This window comes from Macaca thibetana, chromosome 4 (assembly GCF_024542745.1).
Source record: "Macaca thibetana thibetana isolate TM-01 chromosome 4, ASM2454274v1, whole genome shotgun sequence".
Taxonomy (NCBI): Eukaryota; Metazoa; Chordata; class Mammalia; order Primates; family Cercopithecidae; genus Macaca; species Macaca thibetana.
This window is the reverse complement of record NC_065581.1, coordinates 138,108,387-138,129,008: the sequence shown is the minus strand read 5'-3', so window position 1 is coordinate 138,129,008 and position 20,622 is coordinate 138,108,387. Positions and strand designations below refer to the sequence as shown.

At 37.4% G+C, this 20,622-nt stretch overlaps 1 long non-coding RNA gene across 1 annotated transcript in view; it reads right to left on the bottom strand.

The window, feature by feature from the left end:
* Window positions 1-529: 529 nt before the first annotated feature.
* LOC126953283 (uncharacterized) overlaps window positions 530-20,622 on the bottom strand; it is a 30,704-nt gene continuing 10,611 nt past the window's right edge. The window contains exon 2 of the long non-coding RNA XR_007725175.1: window positions 530-16,766. This is a non-coding gene — a long non-coding RNA (uncharacterized LOC126953283). The remainder of the gene's footprint in view (window positions 16,767-20,622) is intronic.

Here is a 20,622-nt window from a genome sequence, read left to right as displayed (position 1 = left end):
CTACTTTGTGTAATCTTTTTTTGAACATCAGAATCTTAACTATAATAATCAATTCAGTCTAGGAACCATTATGAAATAGTATTACCTCAAGGATTTCTCAAATTCTTGATTTTTTTTCCTAAATTCATTCATATCCTTCTCATTCACTTAACAAATATGTGTTGGCTCTCTACTCTGTGCCAGGCACAGTGGTAGACACTGATGATAAGATAGTCATGGTCTCAGCCTTTGCAGAGCATATAATTCAGTAGGAAGAATAAGATGACTTAAAAAAAAACCCCAAACAACTAAAGAAACAAATAGGCACAATATTTGCTAACTGTGCTAAGAGCTATCAGTCATTGTAGGGCTTTCTAGTCACTGAAGACCCTTAAATTATTCTCTGAGTCTTCTTGCTATTGGATGTGACTTCAACTGGAATTTTTTCCAACCAGAATATTTTATCACTTATGGTTAGTTTGGCTATAAACAAAGTAACAGTGACTTAAACTAGAATGAAGTTTATTTCAGTCTCATGTTTTTTGTTAAAAAAAAAACAAAACAAAAAAAAAACAAACCTAAAGATATGCACTACAGGGCCTGTATGGGACTGAGCTATGCTTCAGGACTGAGCTGGGGTAGACGAATAGGATAATGAGGTCATAGAGGTCACAGTGGAGCCAGCTTATGTCAGGCTCTCCCTTTGAGGACAATGGGCTACCATTGGAGGGTTTTGAGTAGAGCCATGGCATGCCCTGATGTAGATTTCAAAAGGCTACCATGTAACTGAGGCAAGAGACATTGCAGCTAAGACTAAAATGGTGGCTGCAGTATCAGTGAGAAGTGGTTAGACTGAGATTTGTTTTGAAGGGTAGGGACAACAAGATTTCCTGATAGAGTGAATGTGGAAATGTGACTCTAAGGTGTTTGGTCTAACTAGCCAGAAAATGGGAGTAGTCATCCACTAAGATGAAGAAAACTATGAGTACAGAGAGATTTGGGGCAAGAATCAGGAGTTCAGTTTGAGACATTTTAGACATTCAAGTGGAGATGCTGATGGCATTCAGATATTAAATTCCATCCATTGAGAGAGGTCTGGGCTAGAGATATATATTTAGGAGTTGAGAGTATGCATACGGCATTTTAATTGATGAGGCAAAGAAGAGTAGACCCAGCTACATCAACCTTAGCTCATGACTTCCACCTCATGACCTAAGAAAACTGGTCAAGTTCCATCTGGACTGCATTACAGCCAGCTGAAAAAGCAAGGAAGCAAAAGGCATATGTCAAATGACCATTACAGAGGGTTTTGTGAAACTATAAACAAAAATCCAAAAACTTATGCTTATGTCTTGTTGACCAGAACTTAGTCACATGGCCATACCTAGCCACAAGGAAGATTAGAAAAGAAAGCCTTATTTCCAGGGAACCAAATGTCCAGCTAAAATCCACGGTTTTAATTACAAGAAAGAAAATTAGAATGCAAACTATGGCAAACCACTAGCAGTCCCTGCCGTGCAATAAAAACCCCGAGGTAGATTTTAGTGGAGTAAGAAAAGTCCACAACTTTTGGCAAGTTTTATAAATAGGTCACTCATTCTAACCCAATCTGAAGGCCCAGTCTCATCAACTAGAATTCCCAATATAAAGTTTGCAGCTGAAGCCCCAGTTAGAAATGGTGTAGCAATGTATTCATGGGATAAAATAAAACAAATGTAAGTCTTGGTATCTGACATATGTGACAGAAACCCACCTTGAACTAGCTTAAGAAAAAAGGAAGATTTATTTTTTTTGCGAAGATATTTGTCTCATTTTCAGAACTTAGAAAATTACCAAACAACCAAAACTCTGGGAGAACAAGTATTGAACTAGCCTCAGGGATAAAACAGATATTGAAGGCATCTTCTAAATATGGTAATATTCTTGGGACGTTCCCCCTACCTCTCATCATTTCTATTACTTTGGGGAACTGGATGGTGACAGCTTTATTTTCCTAAATTTTGCAATACAGTAAATATGTGGAATGCCTCCTAACTAACTAATCAAGGGGAACATCCCAAGGTTCTTGATTAGAGAAGAAATAGAAAGAGATTCACTTCCTGGAAAGAAATTCTGGTTTGCTCAGTTTGGGGAATATTCCCATCCACGGGCAAATGACTGTCAGCTCCCATCCGAACCAGGTGGATGAAAATACAAATGAATGAGAGCTGCACATGAAGAAGGGGGAAAGCTACTGAACAAATAAATTCATCAGAGCTCTTCTAAATCTGGAGCTGACATACTAACACTTTGGAAGTCCTGAACAACAGTTCCAACAGCAGGAAAAGAGGCAAAAAGAAAATCTATGTTCCTGTACCATTATAGAATTTCAATGTTTAGTCAGGAATAATTTGAGGGTAAAATCCATTTAAGGGACTTCTTTTGTGGGAACAGAGGACGTTCTTGATTAAAAGGAGGGGTTCATTTTGTTCGGTTTTAGAGAAAAAATATCAACTTTATGTACTTTATATCTCTGGCCTTATATAACTGAGCTAAGCTGTGTCTGGTGCATGTTGTATAACCCTGGCTAGTTTTCCGCCCAGCTGCATAAGAACAGCCAAAGAAGCTCCCCTGAGGTCCCCTCATAGCCAACCCAAAAAACACAGAGGATGGGAATCCAACCAGCTCTGCCCTACTCTTTGAGCCAAATACTATCTTAGCCTTCAGTGCTTTCCTCCACTGCTTGTTGTTAGAGGTGTGCTTTCGTTGACTCGATGAGTGCTGACATTGAGAATTCAGATTTAAACTTTGGAGTAGAAGCAAAGAAAGCAAGTAGGTCTTCCACTCAACTTTTATCCTAGACTACATAGGTCCAATCAACCAAGCCAAAAGAATCAGTGAATGGTTAATCTAAGCTCATCCCACCCAAGATCTCCATGCGAGTGTGGAGCCAACCCCAGATAGTAATAAAATATTATTTTATTTGGTTTTGTTTTCTCTCTATATATTTTTTCCTGGATTTGTGGGTATTGTATCTGTTAAGAATCAAATTAAGGTGATTGAGATGCCCTATCCTGACTAGTCATAGCCGTATCTCTTTCCATAAAATCTCTTGCAGTTTACATGTATATATGTACACATAATCAGACATTCATCTATTTTGTCATAACTAAATACAAACATATACATATGGAAGTTGATGAACTCATATAGCAGGGCTCTAAAATAGACTTTTAGCTATATTTTACTAAGGAGCTTATGAGACCTCCTTAGCCAGTTTGAATGAAGATAGCTGGTATCTGTACTGCTCCTGTCTGGAATCCTCTTATATTCACATTTATTGCCCTGATAGTTTTTATCAGGCCACCTACCCTGGGATTTGTGTCTTTCTTATTTAAAAGCCCTCATTACTATTTTCAGACTGGCTTTCATTTTTGTATCTACAAATGCTTAAATTTCACTAATCATCTGATTTCTACAGAGAGTTGACTCTTCTAATTTGTGCCACAAAATAATTTCAGCCTGCCTTATTTCTTAACCTTGAAATGTTCGTGTGTGCTTGTGTGTGCATGATCTCACTCTCTCTCTCTCTCTCTCTCTCTTTTACTCTCTCCCGCCTCCCTTTCCCTGTTTATCTGTTTCTTTCTAAGATGGATGGATGGGTGGAAGAAAGGAAAGAAGGGAAGGAAGCAGGGAGGAAGAGAAGAAACTTCTCAAGAGAGCATTGGTATTATGTTGCACAAATTTGGGCAAGAGCAGTTGTCTCTGGAGGGGTAATAACAACTTTTACATTGACTAAAGTATGAATATCATGTATGACACATCCTATGCCAACACTGACTACAGCAGTTGAGTGTGTATCTATTTAACCATTTTACACATAGCACCATAGAGTTTATGGTGAACGTAGTTAAAACTCCGTATTAGTTTTCTTCTTTTTTGGTAGAGAAGAAGCACAGAGGTGAGGCAAACATTTACAAGACACCCAGAGGGGGCAAAAAGAGACTCAAACAAAAGAGAGACCGTGGCTGCCAAATACGAGCTTCCCTACTTCTGTGCCTCATGCCTTGCCCTCAGTTGGCCTTTTCTGTGCTTTAGACACCCTTCAGGGAAAGGCTTTGCAGGGCTTAGGAGAGGACATAAGGGTCCATTTGGCACCTATGAAATCAGGGAATCCGTAAGAAATTGTCTCTCTCTTGATTTTTTTCAGGATGGCCTGGGTCACCTCGAATAGCCCAATAGTATCAGAAGTCAACTCTTCACACCTAATTTAGAAGCCATGCTGACCTGAAAAGGTTAATTAAACTGTGATTGTATTCACTTTGAAATGACTCTTATTCTCTTATGTCATTGGTACTTGTGCTAACTTGCAAATACAATCACAGAAAAACTGAGTTTGAATTAAGGCACAAATATGTTACTAATCTAAAAAGAAAGAGAAATTAAGTTCTAGCTAGTTAGATATAACCATGTTGTGACACAAAAGGTAGCCACCAGATAGGGAGGATGCCACCTGCTAGATGTTAAAGTACCAACACTTGTGAGTGACTTGTTTTTAGAAAGTAAACTTGAACAGATTCAAATTTTATTCTTAAATTGTTATTACTCCCATTCTTGCATTTTGACATATGTAGGGCCAGGAGAGTCTCAGCGTTCTGTCTAGATCTCTTTAGATTGCCCTTACCATTCCTGAGCAGCCCTCCTCCAGTTTCTGGCCTATACCTCAGACTCTTACAAAAACTGCCTGAAGACAGCTGAAGCTATTTTGACTACAGGCTAAGAGCAAAGGAGCTGAAAGTTCCTGGGAGCTTATGTACCTCCCACATCCCCAGTCCTTGGATGATTACTTACTGATGCAAAAATATGAAAGCTTGGTCTTCTTCCTTCTTCAATCAGGAAAATGCTGTGGTGAATTTTACATTTCAGAGAATTTAATGTTTCCACAAAATCAGGTTGAGGCTCTTACCTGACTTCTCCTGTATTATTGTCCTGCTGACACTATTTCCTTCCTGGAATCTCCTGCAAGTACTTTCTTTACAAATCACTTGTACACACACACATTCTTGTCTCAGGGTTGATATGTTGCTGAGAAAATTTACCTAAGGCAATATATTGTCTTGAATAGAAGAGAAATGAGAAACTTAGAGATGTTCTGTCAGAAATTGCACAAGACCCTGATATGGTTTGGCTGTGTCCAAACCATATCATCTTGAACTGTAGTTCTCATAATCCCCACGTGTCATGGGAAGGACTTGGTGGGAGGTAATTGAATCATGGGAGTGGTTACTTCCATGCTGTTCTCACGATAGCGAGTTCTTACAAGATCTGATGGTTTTATAAGGGGCTTTCCCCCCTTTTGATCGATACTTCCCCTTCTTGCCATCACATGAAGAAGAACATGTTTAGTTCCCCTTCTGCCATGATGGTAACTTTGCTGAGACCTCCCCAGCCATCATGATCTGTGAGTCAATTAAACCCCTTTCCTTTATAAATTACCCAGACTCCAGCATGCCTTTATTAGCCACATAAGAACAGACTACTATACCTCCCAATTTCACTCAGAATTGTCCCTCCTAAGAATGTCATCTGTCAGGTGTGCCACTCCAGAAAAAAAAGGATTGAAATTCTTCCCTATACTAAGCCTAGATGAGGAATCTTTTCATATATTGCACTTCAGGAGTGAAAAATTTTAAAGTCAATGTCTATACAAGTTTAAAGATTATTATATAAACTGTGGAATTTTTTTTTTTTTTTTTTTTTTTAGACAGAGTTTTGTTCTTGTTGCCCAGGCTGGAGTACAATATGAAGGTATAATAGTCTTCACCTTATAGAATTGTTGTGTGGATAAATTAATAAATATCTAGATGAATACATGTGTGTATACATGTACATGTATGTCTATGTACACACATATATATGTGTGTATTAGAATGATAGCCCTAAGCGTTACATATCATTTATAAGTTCTAATTCCAGGCTGGAGTGCAACGGCATGATCTCGGCTCACTGCAACCTCCACCTCCTAGATTCCAGAAATTCTCCTGCCTCAGCCTCCTGAGTAGCTGGGATTACAGGCATGCAACACCATGCCCAGCTAATTTAGCATTTTTAGTAGAGACAGGGTTTCTCCATGTTGGTCAGGCTGGTCTTGAACTCCCGACCTCAGGTGATCTGCCCACCTCGGTTTCCCAATGTGCTGGGATTACAGGCATGAGCCACTGTGCCCAGCCTAAATTGAGGAATTTTTTAAGAGAGAGAAGTGTATTACAATCTACTCATTTTTTAAAATTAATAATGGGAGTGTTGAATTCTACTGATTTACTCAGAAAATAACATTTTCATGTCAGTTACTTTCCAGAGAAATGTGAGAAGTAGAAGAGAAAAAGACAAGGAATAGAGACAAGGAAACACAGTGAGAATTAGAACTAATTAGAATGATATTTAACGCTTAGGGCTATCATTCTAATACACACATATATATGTGTGTACATAGACATACATGTACATATATACACACATGTATTTATCTAGATATTAATTTATCCACACAACAATTCTATAAGGTGAAGACTATTATACCTTCATATTTCTGATGAGAAAACCCCAACAACACTAAGACATGAAAAAGTTTGCTCGAAGTCATCCCACAGTAAATGGCAGAGCTGAAGTCTGGTCCCAGGCAATTGGGCTCCAGTATCTGTGTTCTAATTCACTACCTGTCCTGGGAGAAAGTGAGAGAAATTATTAGAAAGAAACAGTGAAGAGGAAAGAAAAGGGAAATAGAAAGTTAACTAAATAGGCAAAACTGACTCATATAAACATAAAGATCAGGCAGAAAGGAATCAACGAGATAAACACAGACACATCCCACAGAGGCAATGGGAAACTGATATAAAGAGAGTCTCATTGTAACATAATTACAGACAGGGATCCATATGCAAAAAAGGACATGCATATTTTATAAAAATAGACCAACATGCAAAGCAAGGCAGAATATTCATATATATATATGGCATACTCAGCTGGGCAATTGTTTTGCTCCACAGGGTGCTGACTCACTAGTTTTCACCTGGAAGCTGGGCTGGGCTCAAGGATCCAAGGTGCTTTTACTTCCATGCATTATGTCTTGCTGTGGTCAATTGGAAGACTGGGCTCAGCTAGATTCTTCTGTCTCTCTCCACATATTCTCAATACTCTCCATGTGGTCTCTCCAGCAGTGTGATCTGACTTCTTATTCTGTCCCTGGGGGCTTTAGGAGACTGAAGTAGAAGCTGCCAATCTCATAGAAACAAGGTCTAGAACTGTCATAATCCCTGTCACTGCACTCCATTAGTGGAAACAGATTAATGGCAGTCCAGATTCAAGGAGATGGCAAATAGGCCCCACCTCCCTATAGGAAGAATGTCAAAGAATTTGTGGCTGTAGTTCATCTGCCACACGATTTAACCAGAAACAGGCTAATAATGCACAGATGTGTGAGAAACTAGAGAGGGATCACGCTTTGGACACTTTCCAGAAGGAAGTGTCACGGAAAGCTAGAGTTTAAGAGCAGAAAATGTCTCTGATACTACTGGCAAAACTGAAGATTGGATAATTGTGGAAAAGGAAAGAAATGAGATGACAGATTTGGGGTTGTAGACATGCACATTTGTTTAGATCTAACGAAACATGCTGTACTACTTGGCCCAAAACGTTTTCTTCATGTCCTAGATGACATGTTTCCATTGTGTGTATTGTCTTGACTGCCTACATGATTTTCCCATTCTGCTTCTGCAACCATGTTTTTAAGATTGTAAATTCTGCTATTTTTTATTGTCCTTTATGTTTCTGAAATGTCTCCCATCTGTAAATATATCTGGATACATATGATCCATTAATAGTACATAGTCTCAATCAGGAGGCTCCTGTTCTATCTGATAATTCAGAGACATACAAAAAGGTAGCAATGGATACAAGCCTGGTGTAGTAGGTCTAACCATTAAACAATCATATCATCAGTAATTCCCCTTCCCAGGCCAAAACAGAATAGTTCAAAGCAAAATAGGTGGTATGGGTAAAGCATTCACTGTGTGGTCAAGCAGAAATCTGCCATACCATTTGTAAGGTGCATAACTTGTTTAAGTCATACTTAATATGAAGTTAGTACTACTTCTTTTCTAGGGTTGTTAGGATCATTTGAGAAAAGGTATAACATGTAGATAGCACATAAGAGCTATTCAATAAATCATAATTATTATGAATATTATTTCAACTATAATATAATGCAAGTAGGGAACTATAATAAAATACAAAATCCCATATATACAGCACATTAATCTGGTTAAATATCTGTGTTCCAGAACTTTAATTTCTAAAACAAATAATAATATAATATCCATACGTTACTCATATGGTTATATATTGTCATTAAATATGAAGATACATGTTACATTATGGTTTTTACCAAAATTTAGTTTTAGAAGTAGTGTTTGCTCTCTTGTGGATTTGATTTGACCAGTGTTTGACTTGAAAATTTTCTGTTTGCTTACACATTTTTCATGTACGTGAACATTAGAAGATATTATTGTTAATAGAAATAGAATGAATTTAAAGATGAATAGAATTTAAAAGTTAATAGAATAGATTGAAAAGTAAAATACTTTATGGTTCCAATGACAGTTTTTGTGACTAAGCATATTCTTTAGATAACAATTATTTTTAAATGATTCTCCACAACATAAAACTAATATTACTTAAAAATGCAAGTAGTACTACAAAAGAAAGTTTCCAATAAGTTGGTTGTCTTCTAAAACAGAAGAATACTTAAAAATGACCTTTATATCTCTTTTTTTATATTCCCTTAGTCTGGCATTTTCTCTTTGCTATATCTCCAGAATTTGGTTGCTAGTTCTGTTTTTCTTCTCTCTCTCTGCAGGTATCCTCAAAACTCTCCGTGTAGACCACGCAAGTATAATTAATCTCTCCCTCAGAATTCTTTGTTTTTAAGGGGAGTATGTTGTGTTTTTTTCTGTAAGAATTTTTTATTTTTTATTTTTATTTATTTATTTATTTTTAAGACGGAAATAAAGCTTGGTCACCCAGGCTGGAGTGCAGTGGCGTGATCTCGGCTCACTGCAACCTACACCTCCCAGGTTCAAGCAATTCTCCTGCCTCGGCTTCCCAAGTCACTGGGATTACAGGCACCTGCCACCACATCCAGCTAATTTTTGTATTTTTAATAGAGATGGGTTTCACCATGTTGGTCAGGCAGGTCTCAAACTCCTGACCTCAAGTGATCCTCCCGCCTCAGCCTCCCAAAGGCACCTAGTCTTCTTTAAGAACTATTTTGGCATTTTAATTTGGTGCTTTATTTAAGAGTCGTTTGTGTTTATGTTTGTCTCCCATACTTGATTATGAACTCATGAAAAGAAGAAAACTAACCGCATGTCCCCAAAATACAAACCAGAAAGCTTTATACATAAAAGATATTCAATAAAAAAGGTTAAATTTACTAATGCACACACATAAACCAATCATGCACTTCATTACCCAAGCAGACACTGGTAATAATATAAAACAATAGGGTTGGCAAGATGGCCAAACAGGAACAGGTCTGGTCTGCAGCTCCCAGTGAGATCAATGCAGAAGGCAGGTGATTTCTGCATTTCCAACTGAGGTACCTGGCTCCTCTCACTGGGACTGGTTAGACAGTGGGTGCAGCCCAGGGAGGGCAAGCCGAAGAAGGGTGCGGCATCACCTGACCCAGGAAGTGCAAGGGGTAGGGGAACTCCTTCCCCTAGCCAAGGGAAACAATGAGGCACTGCGCCATGAGGAATGGTGCACCCCAACCCAGATACTCCACTTTTCCTTGCAACCTGCAGACCAGGAGATTCCCTCAGGAGCCTACGCCACCAGGGCCCTGGGTTTCGAGCACAAAACTGGGCAGCCATTTGGGAAGACACTGAGCTAACTGCAGAATTTTATTTTCCATACCCCACTGATGCCTGGAATGCCAGCGAGATAGAACCATTCACTCCCCTGGAAAGAGGGGCTAAAGCCAGGGAGCCAAGTGGTCTAGCTCAGCTGATCCAACCCCTACAGAGCCCAGCAAGCTAAGATCCACTGGCTTGAAATTCTTGCTGCCAGAACAGCAGTCTGGTTGATCTGGAATGCTCGAGGTTGGTAGGGAGAGTGGCAACCACCATTACTGAGGCTTGAGTAGTGTGAACAAAGTGAGCAGTGTGAACAAAGCTGCCAGGAAGTTCAAACTGGGTGGAGCCCACTGCAGGTAGGCAAAGTCACTGTAGCCAGACTTTCTTTCTAGATTTCTCCTCTCTGGGAAGGGCATCGCTGAAAAATAGGCAGCAGCCCCAGTCAGGGGCTTATAGATAAAACTCCCATCTCCCTGGGACAGAGCACCTAGGGGAAGGGGTGGCTGTGGATGCAGCTTCAGCAGACTTAAAAGTTCCTGCCTGCCAGCTCTGAAGAGAGCAGCAGATCTCCCAGAACGGTGCTCGAGCTCTGCTAAGGGACAGACTGCCTCTTCAAGTGGGTCCCTGACCCCTGTGCCTCCTGACTGGGAGATACCTCCCAGCAGGGGTCGACAGACAGCTCATACAATAGAGCTCCAGCTGGCATCTGGTGGGTGCCCCCTAGGACGAAGCTTCCAGATGAAGGAACAGGGAGCAATCTTTGCTGTTCTGCAGCCTCCATTGGTGACACCCAGGTAAGCAAGGTCTGGAGTGGACCTCCAGCAAACTCCAGCAGACCTGCAGCAGAGGTACTTGACTGTTGGAAGGAAAATTAACAAACAGAAAGGAATAGGATCAACATCAACAAAAAGGATGTTCACACAGAAACCTCATCTGAAGGTCACCAACATCAAAGACCAAAGGTAGATAAATCCACAAAGATGAGAAAAAAACAGTGGAAAAGGGCTGAAAATTCCAAAAACCAGAATGCCTCTTCTCCTGCAAAGGATCACAGCTCCTCACCAGCAAGGAAATGAAACTGGATGGAGAATGAGTTTGACGAATTGTCAGAAGCAGGCTTCAAAAGGTGGGTAACAACAAACTCCTCTGAGCTAAAGGAGTATTTTTTAACCCAATGCAGGGAAGCTAAGAACCTTGAAAAAAGGCTAAAGGAAATGCTAACCAGAATAACTAGTTTAGAGAAGAACATAAATGACCTGATGAAGCTGAAAAAACACAGCATGGGAACTTCATGAAGCATACACAAATATCAATGGCCAAATTGATCAAGCGAAAGAAAGTATATCAGAGATTGAAGGTCAATTTAATGAAATAAAGCATGAAGACAAGATTAGAGAAAAAGAATGAAAAGGAACGAACAAAGCCTTCAAGAAATATGGGACTATGTGAAAAGACCAAACCTATGTTTGATTGGTGTACCTGAAAGTGATGGGGAGAGTGGAACCAAGTTGGAAAATAGTCTTGAGGATATTAACCAGGAGAACATCCCCAGCCTAGCAAGGCAGGCCAACATTCAAATTCAGGAAATACCAGGAACACCACAAAGATTCTCCTCGAGAATAGAAACTCCAAAACACATAATCATTAGATTCACCAAAGTTGAAAAGAAGGAAAAAAATGTTAAGGGTAGCCAGGAAGAAAGGTTGGGTTACCCACAAAGGGAAGCCCATCAGACTAACAGCAAATCTCTCTGCAGAAACCCCACAAGCCAGAAGACAGTGGGGGACAATATCCAACATTCTTAAAGAAAAGAATTTTCAATCCAGAATTTCATGTCCAGCTAAAATAAGCTTCATAAGCAAAAGAGATATAAAATCCTTTGTGGACCAACAAATGCTGAGAGATTTTGTCAACACCAGGTCTATCTTACAAGAGCTCCTGAAGGAAGCACTAACTATGGGAAGTAACAACTGGTACCAGCCACTGCAAAAACATACCAAATTGTAAAGATCATTGACTCTATGAAGAAACTGTATCAACTAATGGGCAAAATAACCAGCTAGCATCATAACGACAGGATCAAATTCACACATAACAATATTAACCTTAAATATAAATGGGCTAAATCCCCCCATTAAAAGACACAGACTGGCAAGTTGGATAAGGAGTCAAGACCCATCAGTGTGCTGTATTCAGGAGACCAAGCTCATGTGCAAAGACAGACATAGGCTCAAAAGAAAGGGATGGAAGAATATTTACCAAGCAAATAAAGCAAAAAAAAAAAAAAGTAAGCAGGGGTTGAAATCCTAGTCTCTGATAAAACATACTTTAAACCAACAAAGATCAAAAAAGACAAAGAAGGGCATTACATAATGGCAAAGGGATCAATGCAACAAGAAGAGCTAACTATTATAAATATATATGCACCCAATACAGGAGCACCCAGATTCATAAAGCAAGTTCTTAGAGACCTACAAAGAGACAGTGTCTCAGACCACAATGCAACCAAATTAGAACTCAGGATTAAGAAACTCACTAAAAACTGGACACCTACATGGAAGCTGAACAACCTGCTACCAAATGACTACTGGATAAATAAGGAAATTAAGGCAGGAATAGATAAGTTATTTGAAATCAATGAGAACAAAGATACAACATACCAGAGTCTCTGGGACACAGCTAAAGCAGTGTTTACAGGGAAATTTATAGCATTAAATGCCCACAGGAGAAAGCAGGAAAGATCTAAAATCGACACCCTAACATCACAATTAAAATAACAAAAAAGCAAGAGCAAACAAATTCAAATGCCAGTGGAAGACAAGAAACAACTAAGATCAGAGCAGAAATGAAGGAAACAGAGGCATGAAAACCCCTTCAAAACATCAATGAATTCAGGAGATGGTTTTTTTGAAAAGATTAACAAAATAGATAGACCACTAGCCAGACTAATAAAGAAGAAAAGAGAGAAGAATCAAATAGACACAATAAAAAATGATAAAGGAGATATCACCACTGATACCACAGAAATACAAACTACCATCAGAGAATACTATAAACACCTCTATGCAAATAAACTAGAAAATCTAGAAGAAATGGATAAATTCCTGGACATGTACACACTCCCAAGACTAAATCAGGAAGAAGCAGAATCCCTGAATAGACCAATAACAAGTTCTGAAATCCAGGCAGTAATTAACAGCCTACCAACCAAAAAAAAAAAAAAAAAAAGCCCAGGACCAGATACATTCACATCCAAATTCTACCAGAAGTACAAAGAAGAGCAGGTACCATTCCTTCTGAAATTTTCCCAAACAATAGAGAAAGACAGCCTCCTCCCCAACTCATTTTAAGAGGCCAGCATCATCCTGATACCAAACCTGCCAGAGACACAACAAAAAAAGAAAATTTGAGGCCAATATCACTGATGAATATCAGTGTGAAAATCCTCAGTAAAATACTGGCAAACCCAATTCAGCAGCACATCAAAAAGTTTATCCACCACGATCAAGTTGGCTTCATCCCTGGGATGCAAGGCTGGTTCAATATACACAAATCAATAAATGTAATCCATCACATAAAGGGAAACAATGATGAAAAATATATGATTATCTCAATAGATGCAGAAAAGGCCTTCAATAAAATTCAACACCACTTCATGTTTAAAAACTCTCAATAAACTAGGTATTGATGGAACATATCTCAAAATAATAAGAGTTATTTATGACAAACTCACAGCCAATATCATACTGAATGGGCAAAAGCTGGAAGCATTGCCTTTGAAAACCAGTGCAAGACAAGGATGTCCTCTCTCACCACTCCTATTCAACACAGTATTGGAAGTTCTGGCCAGGGCAATTGAGCAAGAGAAAGATATAAAGCATATTCAAATAGGAAGAGAGAAAGCCAAATTGTCTCTGTTTGCAGATTACATGATTGAATATTTAGAAAACTCCATCATCTCAGCCCAAAATGTCCTTAAGCTGATAAGCAACTTCAGTAAATCTCAGGATACAAAATCAATGTGCAAAAATCACAAGCATTTCTATACACCAATAATGACCAAACAGAGAGCCAAATCATGAGTGAACTCCCATTCACAATTGCTACAAAGATAATAAAATACCTAGGAATACAACTTATAAGGGATGTGAAGGACGTTTTCAAGGAGAACTACAAACCGCTGCTCAAGGAAATAAGAGAGGATACAAACAAATGGAAAACATTCCATGCTCATGGATAGAAAGAATCAATATTGTGAAAATGGCCATACTGCCCAAAGTAATTTATAGATTCAATGCTATCCTTATCAAGACATCATTGGCTTTCTTCACAGAATTAAAAAAAAAACTTGACATTTCATATGGAACCAAAAAAGAGCCCATATAGCCAAGACAATCCTAAGCAAAAAGAACAAAGTTGTAGGCATCACGCCACCTGACTTCAAACTGTACTACAAGGCTACAGTAACCCAAACAGCATGGTACTTCTACCAAAACAGATATATAGACCAATGGAACAGAACAGAGGCCTCAGATATAAGGACACACATCTACAACCATCTGATCTTTGACAAACCTGACAAAAACAAGCAATGTGGAAAGGATTCCCTATTTTATAAATGATGTTGGAAAAACTGACTAGACATATGCAGAAAACTGAAACTGGACCCCTTCCTTACACCTTATACAAAAATTAACTCAAGATGGATTAAAGACTTAAACATAAGACCTAAAACCATAAAAACCCTAGAAGAAAACCTAGGCAATACCATTCAGGACATAGGCATGGGCAAAGACTTCATGACTAAAACAGCAAAAGCAATGGCAACAAAAGCCAAAATTGACAAATGGGATCTAATTAAACTAAAGAGCTTCTGCACAGCAAAAGAAACTACCATCAGAGTGAACAAGCAAACTATAGAATGGGAGAAAAATTTTGTAGTCTATCCATCTGACAAAGGACTAATATCCAGAATCTACAAGGAACTTAAATAAATTTACAAGAAAAAAAACAAACAACCCCACTAAAAAGTGGGAGAAGGATATGAACAGACACTTATCAAAAGAAGACATTTATGCAGTCAAAAAACATGAAAAAAAAGCTCATCATCACTGGTCATTAGAGAAATGCAAATCAAAACCACCATGAGATACCATCTCATGCCAGTTAGAATGGCGATCATTAAAAAATCAGGAAACAACAAATGCTGGAGAGGATGTGGAGAAATGGGAACACTTTTACACTGTTTTTGGGAATGTAAATTAGTTCAACCATTGTGGAAGACGGTGTGGTGATTCCTCAAGGATCTAGAGCCAGAAATACCATTTGACCCAGCAATCCTATTACTGGTTGTATACCTGAAGGATTAAAAATAATTCTACTATAAAGACACATGCACACATATGTTCACTGCAGCACTGTTCACAAAAGCAAAGACTTGGAACCAACCCAAATGCCAATCAATGATAGACTGGATAAAGAAAATGTGGCACATATATACCATGGAATACTATGCAGCCATAAAAAAGGATGAGTTCATGCCCTTTGCAGTGACATGGATGAAGCTGGAAACCATCATTCTCAGCAAACTAATACAAGAACAGAAAACCACACACCACATGTTCTCACTCATAAGTGGGAGTCGAACAATGAGAACACATGGACACAGGGAGGGGAACATTACATACTGGGACCTCTCAGGGGGTGAGAGACTATGGGAGGGATAGCATTAGGAGAAATATCTAATGTAGATGATGGGTTGATGGGTACAGCAAACCACCATGGCACATGTATATCTATGCAACAAACCTGCACATGTATCCCAGAACTTAAAGTATTATAGATAGATAGATAGATAGATAGATAGATAGATAGATAGATAGATGAAACAACAAATACTAGCTTTTTATACAAACACAAATATTTCTTATGTTGGGCTTTTAAAACCATTTAGCCATACTAGAGTATTTCCAACTAGTTTTAATCGAAAAATACATCATCTAGTATCTTAAAAGAGAATTGCAACTGGTATAATCTTTAGTTTTTAAACCAGTGCTACTCCAAGTACAGTCTGAGGACCAGCAGCATCATTAGGATGTGGGAGCTATTTAGAAATGTAATCATCTGGTTCCACCTGAGATCTACAGAATGAAAATCTCTACAATTCCTGACTCTCTCACAGGAGTTAGGAATGTGTCGTTTAACAAACTCACCAGGTGATTCTGATGTATGCTAAATGTTGAGATATTAATCTAGATACATATGAAATCTCGAAGCTAGAAAAAATCTGGGGGTCTTTTAGTCTAGTCCTTTTTCAACTGGATGAGAAACTGAGATTAGAAAGGGATAAGGTTCATGTCTACGTGGCAGATCTGAGATCCCAACTAGAACTCCTGATCCCAAGCCTGGGTTCTCTTCCCTTCAATAGTCGAAACAAAATGATTTTGAATTAATACTAAATGGAATTTGAGTTAATACTAGGTGCAATTTGGGATTCAAAATATAGTTATCACATATTGCAAATTGTCAAATTAACCAAAAGTTATTGAATTAAAAAGAAGAATGGAAATTTTGTAGTCTTTTGCTGCTGGGAAGAAATCATGCCGAGTATGACCTTTCTCTTCACCCCATCACTGAGCACATGATGCACGTAGGCATTGCGCATACACACAGCTATACATAGGGAAATTTCACTCCAGATGTGTAAGTCTGTTATGAGGAAGTCCTTCCTGCCAATGATGAATTTGGGAAGATCAGACATGTGACTTATTCCTGACCTTAGAGGGAGAACATTAGTTCTTTTACAATGAAGAAATATGCTTACCATAGACTTTTATAGATTCCCTTTATCAGATTGAGAGAGTATCCTCGTGTTCTTTCTTTGCTGAGAATTTTTTTCTGGAATAGATGGAGGATTTTGTAAGTGCTACAAGAGATAATTTTGCAAGTTCACTGCAATAACTTTTTAATATGATTTTTCTTTTTTAGCTTGTAACATTGTGAATACATTGATATATTTTCTGCTAAACCAACCCTATATTTTTGGAATAAAGCCCACTTGCTTATGATGTATTATCCATTCAATCTATTTTGTGCTCAATTTGCTAATATGTTTGAAATTTTTGTACAAATGTTTATGAGAAATACAAATCAGTAGATGTTCTTGGTTTTTTGTTTGTTTGTTTTTTCCTTGGAATTCCCTTGCCTGGTTTTGATATTAGTTTAATAGTAGCCTCATAGAACAAACTGAAAAGTATTCCTGATTTATTAATTTTTGAAACAGTCTATGTGAAATTGATATTGTTTTCCTATTAAATATTTGTTAGAGCTCACCAGGTAAGCAATCAGCCTAGAGTTATCTTTGTGGGAAGTTTTTGTTTGTTTTGTTTTTGTTTTTTTCCACTCCCTACCCCCTCTGCTATAGGAAGTTTTATAACTACAATACTACAATTTCAAGTTCTTTAACAAATATAGGTGTATTCAGATTACCTATTTCTTTTTGAGTGAGCTTTGATATTTAATGTCTTTCAATGATTCATGGCCTGGAAATTCTCTCAAGGCATTAAACTAAGGTGATTATAGGGCTGCCCCATTTGTTTCCCATCTCTCAGAAATTATTGTTCTTGTTGCCTTATGTAAAATGGATTAAAATTATTATTTCATAATACTTATACTTTTAAAATTTGTCTTATATGCATGGGTATCCCTGCTTCTTAATTTTCACTAAAAGTGAAAGTTATACATCATGCCTTTCATTGGCCTTTGCATGGTATATATTATCCGATGTATGGTATATCTTTTCCCAGGCTTTTACTTTTAATCTATCTGCTTTGTCTTTTCTATTTAAACTTCATTTCTTATATTAAGTATACAGTTGAGTCTGCCTTGAAGAAAAACAAAATTCCATCTGACCATCTCTGCCTTTTATGTGGCATGTTAGGCTATTTACATTTAATATAATCATTAGTATATATTGATGTAAATCTACCATCTTGGTATTTGTTTTCTAATTGTCTTTTCTGCAACTTAGTTTTTTTCTGCCTTCTTTTGGATTAAGTATTATTTTTATTACATTTTATTTCTACTATTGACTTATTATCTACTCCTTTTTATTTCATTGTTCAATGATTGCTTTAGAGTTTGCAATATACCTCAATAACATCACAATCCACCTTCAAATAATATTTTTTAAACTTGTATATAGTCTAGCAACCATATAATTATATGCCTCCGTTTCTCCCTCCTGTTCCTTGTCATATATTTTATTCTACTATTTTTGTAATTTTTTTTCTGAGAACTTTAAACTTCACAACACATTGATATTATTTTTGCTTAAAACATCATCTTTTTTAAAAATTAAAAAATGAGTTAAAAGTCTGATATTCATTTTTATCTATCTTTTCTTTCAGATGCTTTTCATTGATTAGTTTACATTCAAATTTCCTTCTGATATCATTTTTCATCTGCTTAAAGGAGTTTGTTTAATATTTCCTGTTGTATATGTCTGCTGGCAATAATTTTTTCAGGTTTATTAGTCTGAAAAAAAGTTCTATTTTGCTTTGTTATTTGAAACATCTTTTCACTGGATAAGGAATTCTATATTGACCATATTTTCTTTCAAATATTTGAAGCTGTTACTCTACTCTTTGCTGGCTTAACAGAAGTCTGTTGTTATTCTTAAACTTATTCTTTGTAATGTGACTTTTTCTCTGACTGATATTAAGATTTTCTCTGATTTTCTATAATTTGATTATGATGTGACCTGGCATTCTTTCTTAATGATTTTTACTGAACTTCCTGATCAGTGAGTTCCCTCCACCCCCTTTCCTCTGAGATTTCAATTATACATGTATTAGCTAGTAGATATTGTCCCAAGGATCTTGAATCTTTTTGGTTTTTTTTATAAATCAGGATTTTGTTCTCTCTGTTTGCTTTATTGTATACAGTTTCTATTGCTATGTCTTCAAGATAATTAATCTTTTCTTTTATGATGTCTAGTGTGTTCTTAATTCCATATGGTGTTTTTCATTGTAGTTATTATATTTTTCACCTCTAAAAGTTCCATGTGAAATGTTTTTATATCTATTTTTTCTTATCATTTTATGTTTTGCTCTACATCGTTAAACATGTGAATTTTGTTTGTAAGAGTATTTATACATTGTTGATAATTTCATCATTGCTATTATTTCTGGACCAATTTCTATTAATTGATTTTTCTGTTAGTTATCGGTCTTATTTTTGTGCTCTTTTGCTGAACATTTTATTTTTAGTTTTGATTGGTAATGGGCATTGTGGATTTTATATTATCAATTGCTCTGTTTTGTTATTTTCCTTTAAATAATGTTGAGTTTTGTTTTGGCATGTTACTTGGAAAATTTTAATTATCTAAGAGATAAGTTACTTATAATTAGTTGTATCATTTTGAGTCTTCTTTTAAACTTTATTACAGTGTGTCTGTAGTATAAAAACTAAAGTTTCAAGTGTTGTCTTTATATCTTTGAGCCTCACAGGATCCACTCCCATGCTGTGAGTATATGTGACCAATAAACTGCCAAGCTCTTTCTGTCCATTGTTAGGTATCCTGTGTTCAGTCATCTTATACTATTTAGGGTGAGAAATCCCTTCTTTACCAGTGGGGTGAGTAGAAGGTCATCAAAACAGTGTCAAAAGCAGCCCTCCATCTGAGACCAATGCAGCACCACTAAAGTGATACCCTTTCAATAATTCTATCTGATCCACTTCGTTTTACATGATCTTTACACATCCACTGCTAGGACCATGAACAGCTTTCAATTCTGCATGAATTGTAGAAATTATTCTGCCTACCCCTTTATGGAAAATCTTTCTGTGATCCTCAGGTAGTTTTCCTTTCACTCATGTGTAGATCACTTAGCTAAAGACTCAAGGGGCCCCTCTAAAAATCTCTGGAACTCTTTTTGTGCAGTTTTCTGTTAGTAATCTCACTAGCAAATTCTAGCCAGCTCACCCTCCCCAAGCTCAGATTTTTTTTTTTTTTTTTTTTTCTTTTCAACTTAGCAAGACCACGAGGCTCTGTTTCGGTGTCTATACCTGCACAACAGCATGAAAACTGCCTCTAACCAATAAATTGGTAAAATCATAGGGCTCACTTTATTTCCCTTCTTTCAGGAATCACAGTACTGTGCTGTTTTCTTGTCCAATTTCTAAAAACTTCTGTGCCCCGTGTATCTATTTTTGTAGTTGTTTAAGGCAATAGATGTGGGTAAAATCTGGTACCTATTAGTTAATATTGAACAAATTCAAATCACCAGAAAAGTTCTAAATTAAAAATTTTAAGTGCATTTTTAAACAAATATTTGTTTGCTCGTAAATCTTTTTAAATGTTTTTTCTTTCTTTTTTCTTTTTTTTTTTTTTTTTTTCCAGACGGAGTCTCGCTCTGTCGACAGGCTGGAGTGCAGTGGCACGATCTCAGCTCACTGCAAGCTCTGCCTACCAGGTTCACGCCATTCTCCTGCCTCAGCCTCCCGAGTAGCTGGGACTACAGGCGCCCGCCACCATGCCCAGCTAATTTTTTGTATTTTTAGTAGAGACGGGGTTTCACTGTGTTAGCCAGGGTGGTCTCGATCTCCTGACCTCGTGATCCTCCCGCCTCAGCCTCCCAAAGTGCTGGGATTACAGGCATGAGCCACCACTCCTGGCCTCTAAATGTTTATTTTTCAAATAGAAATGAAAGCTAATTCCCTTTGAAGGAATGCTGAGATATTTATAGATGTA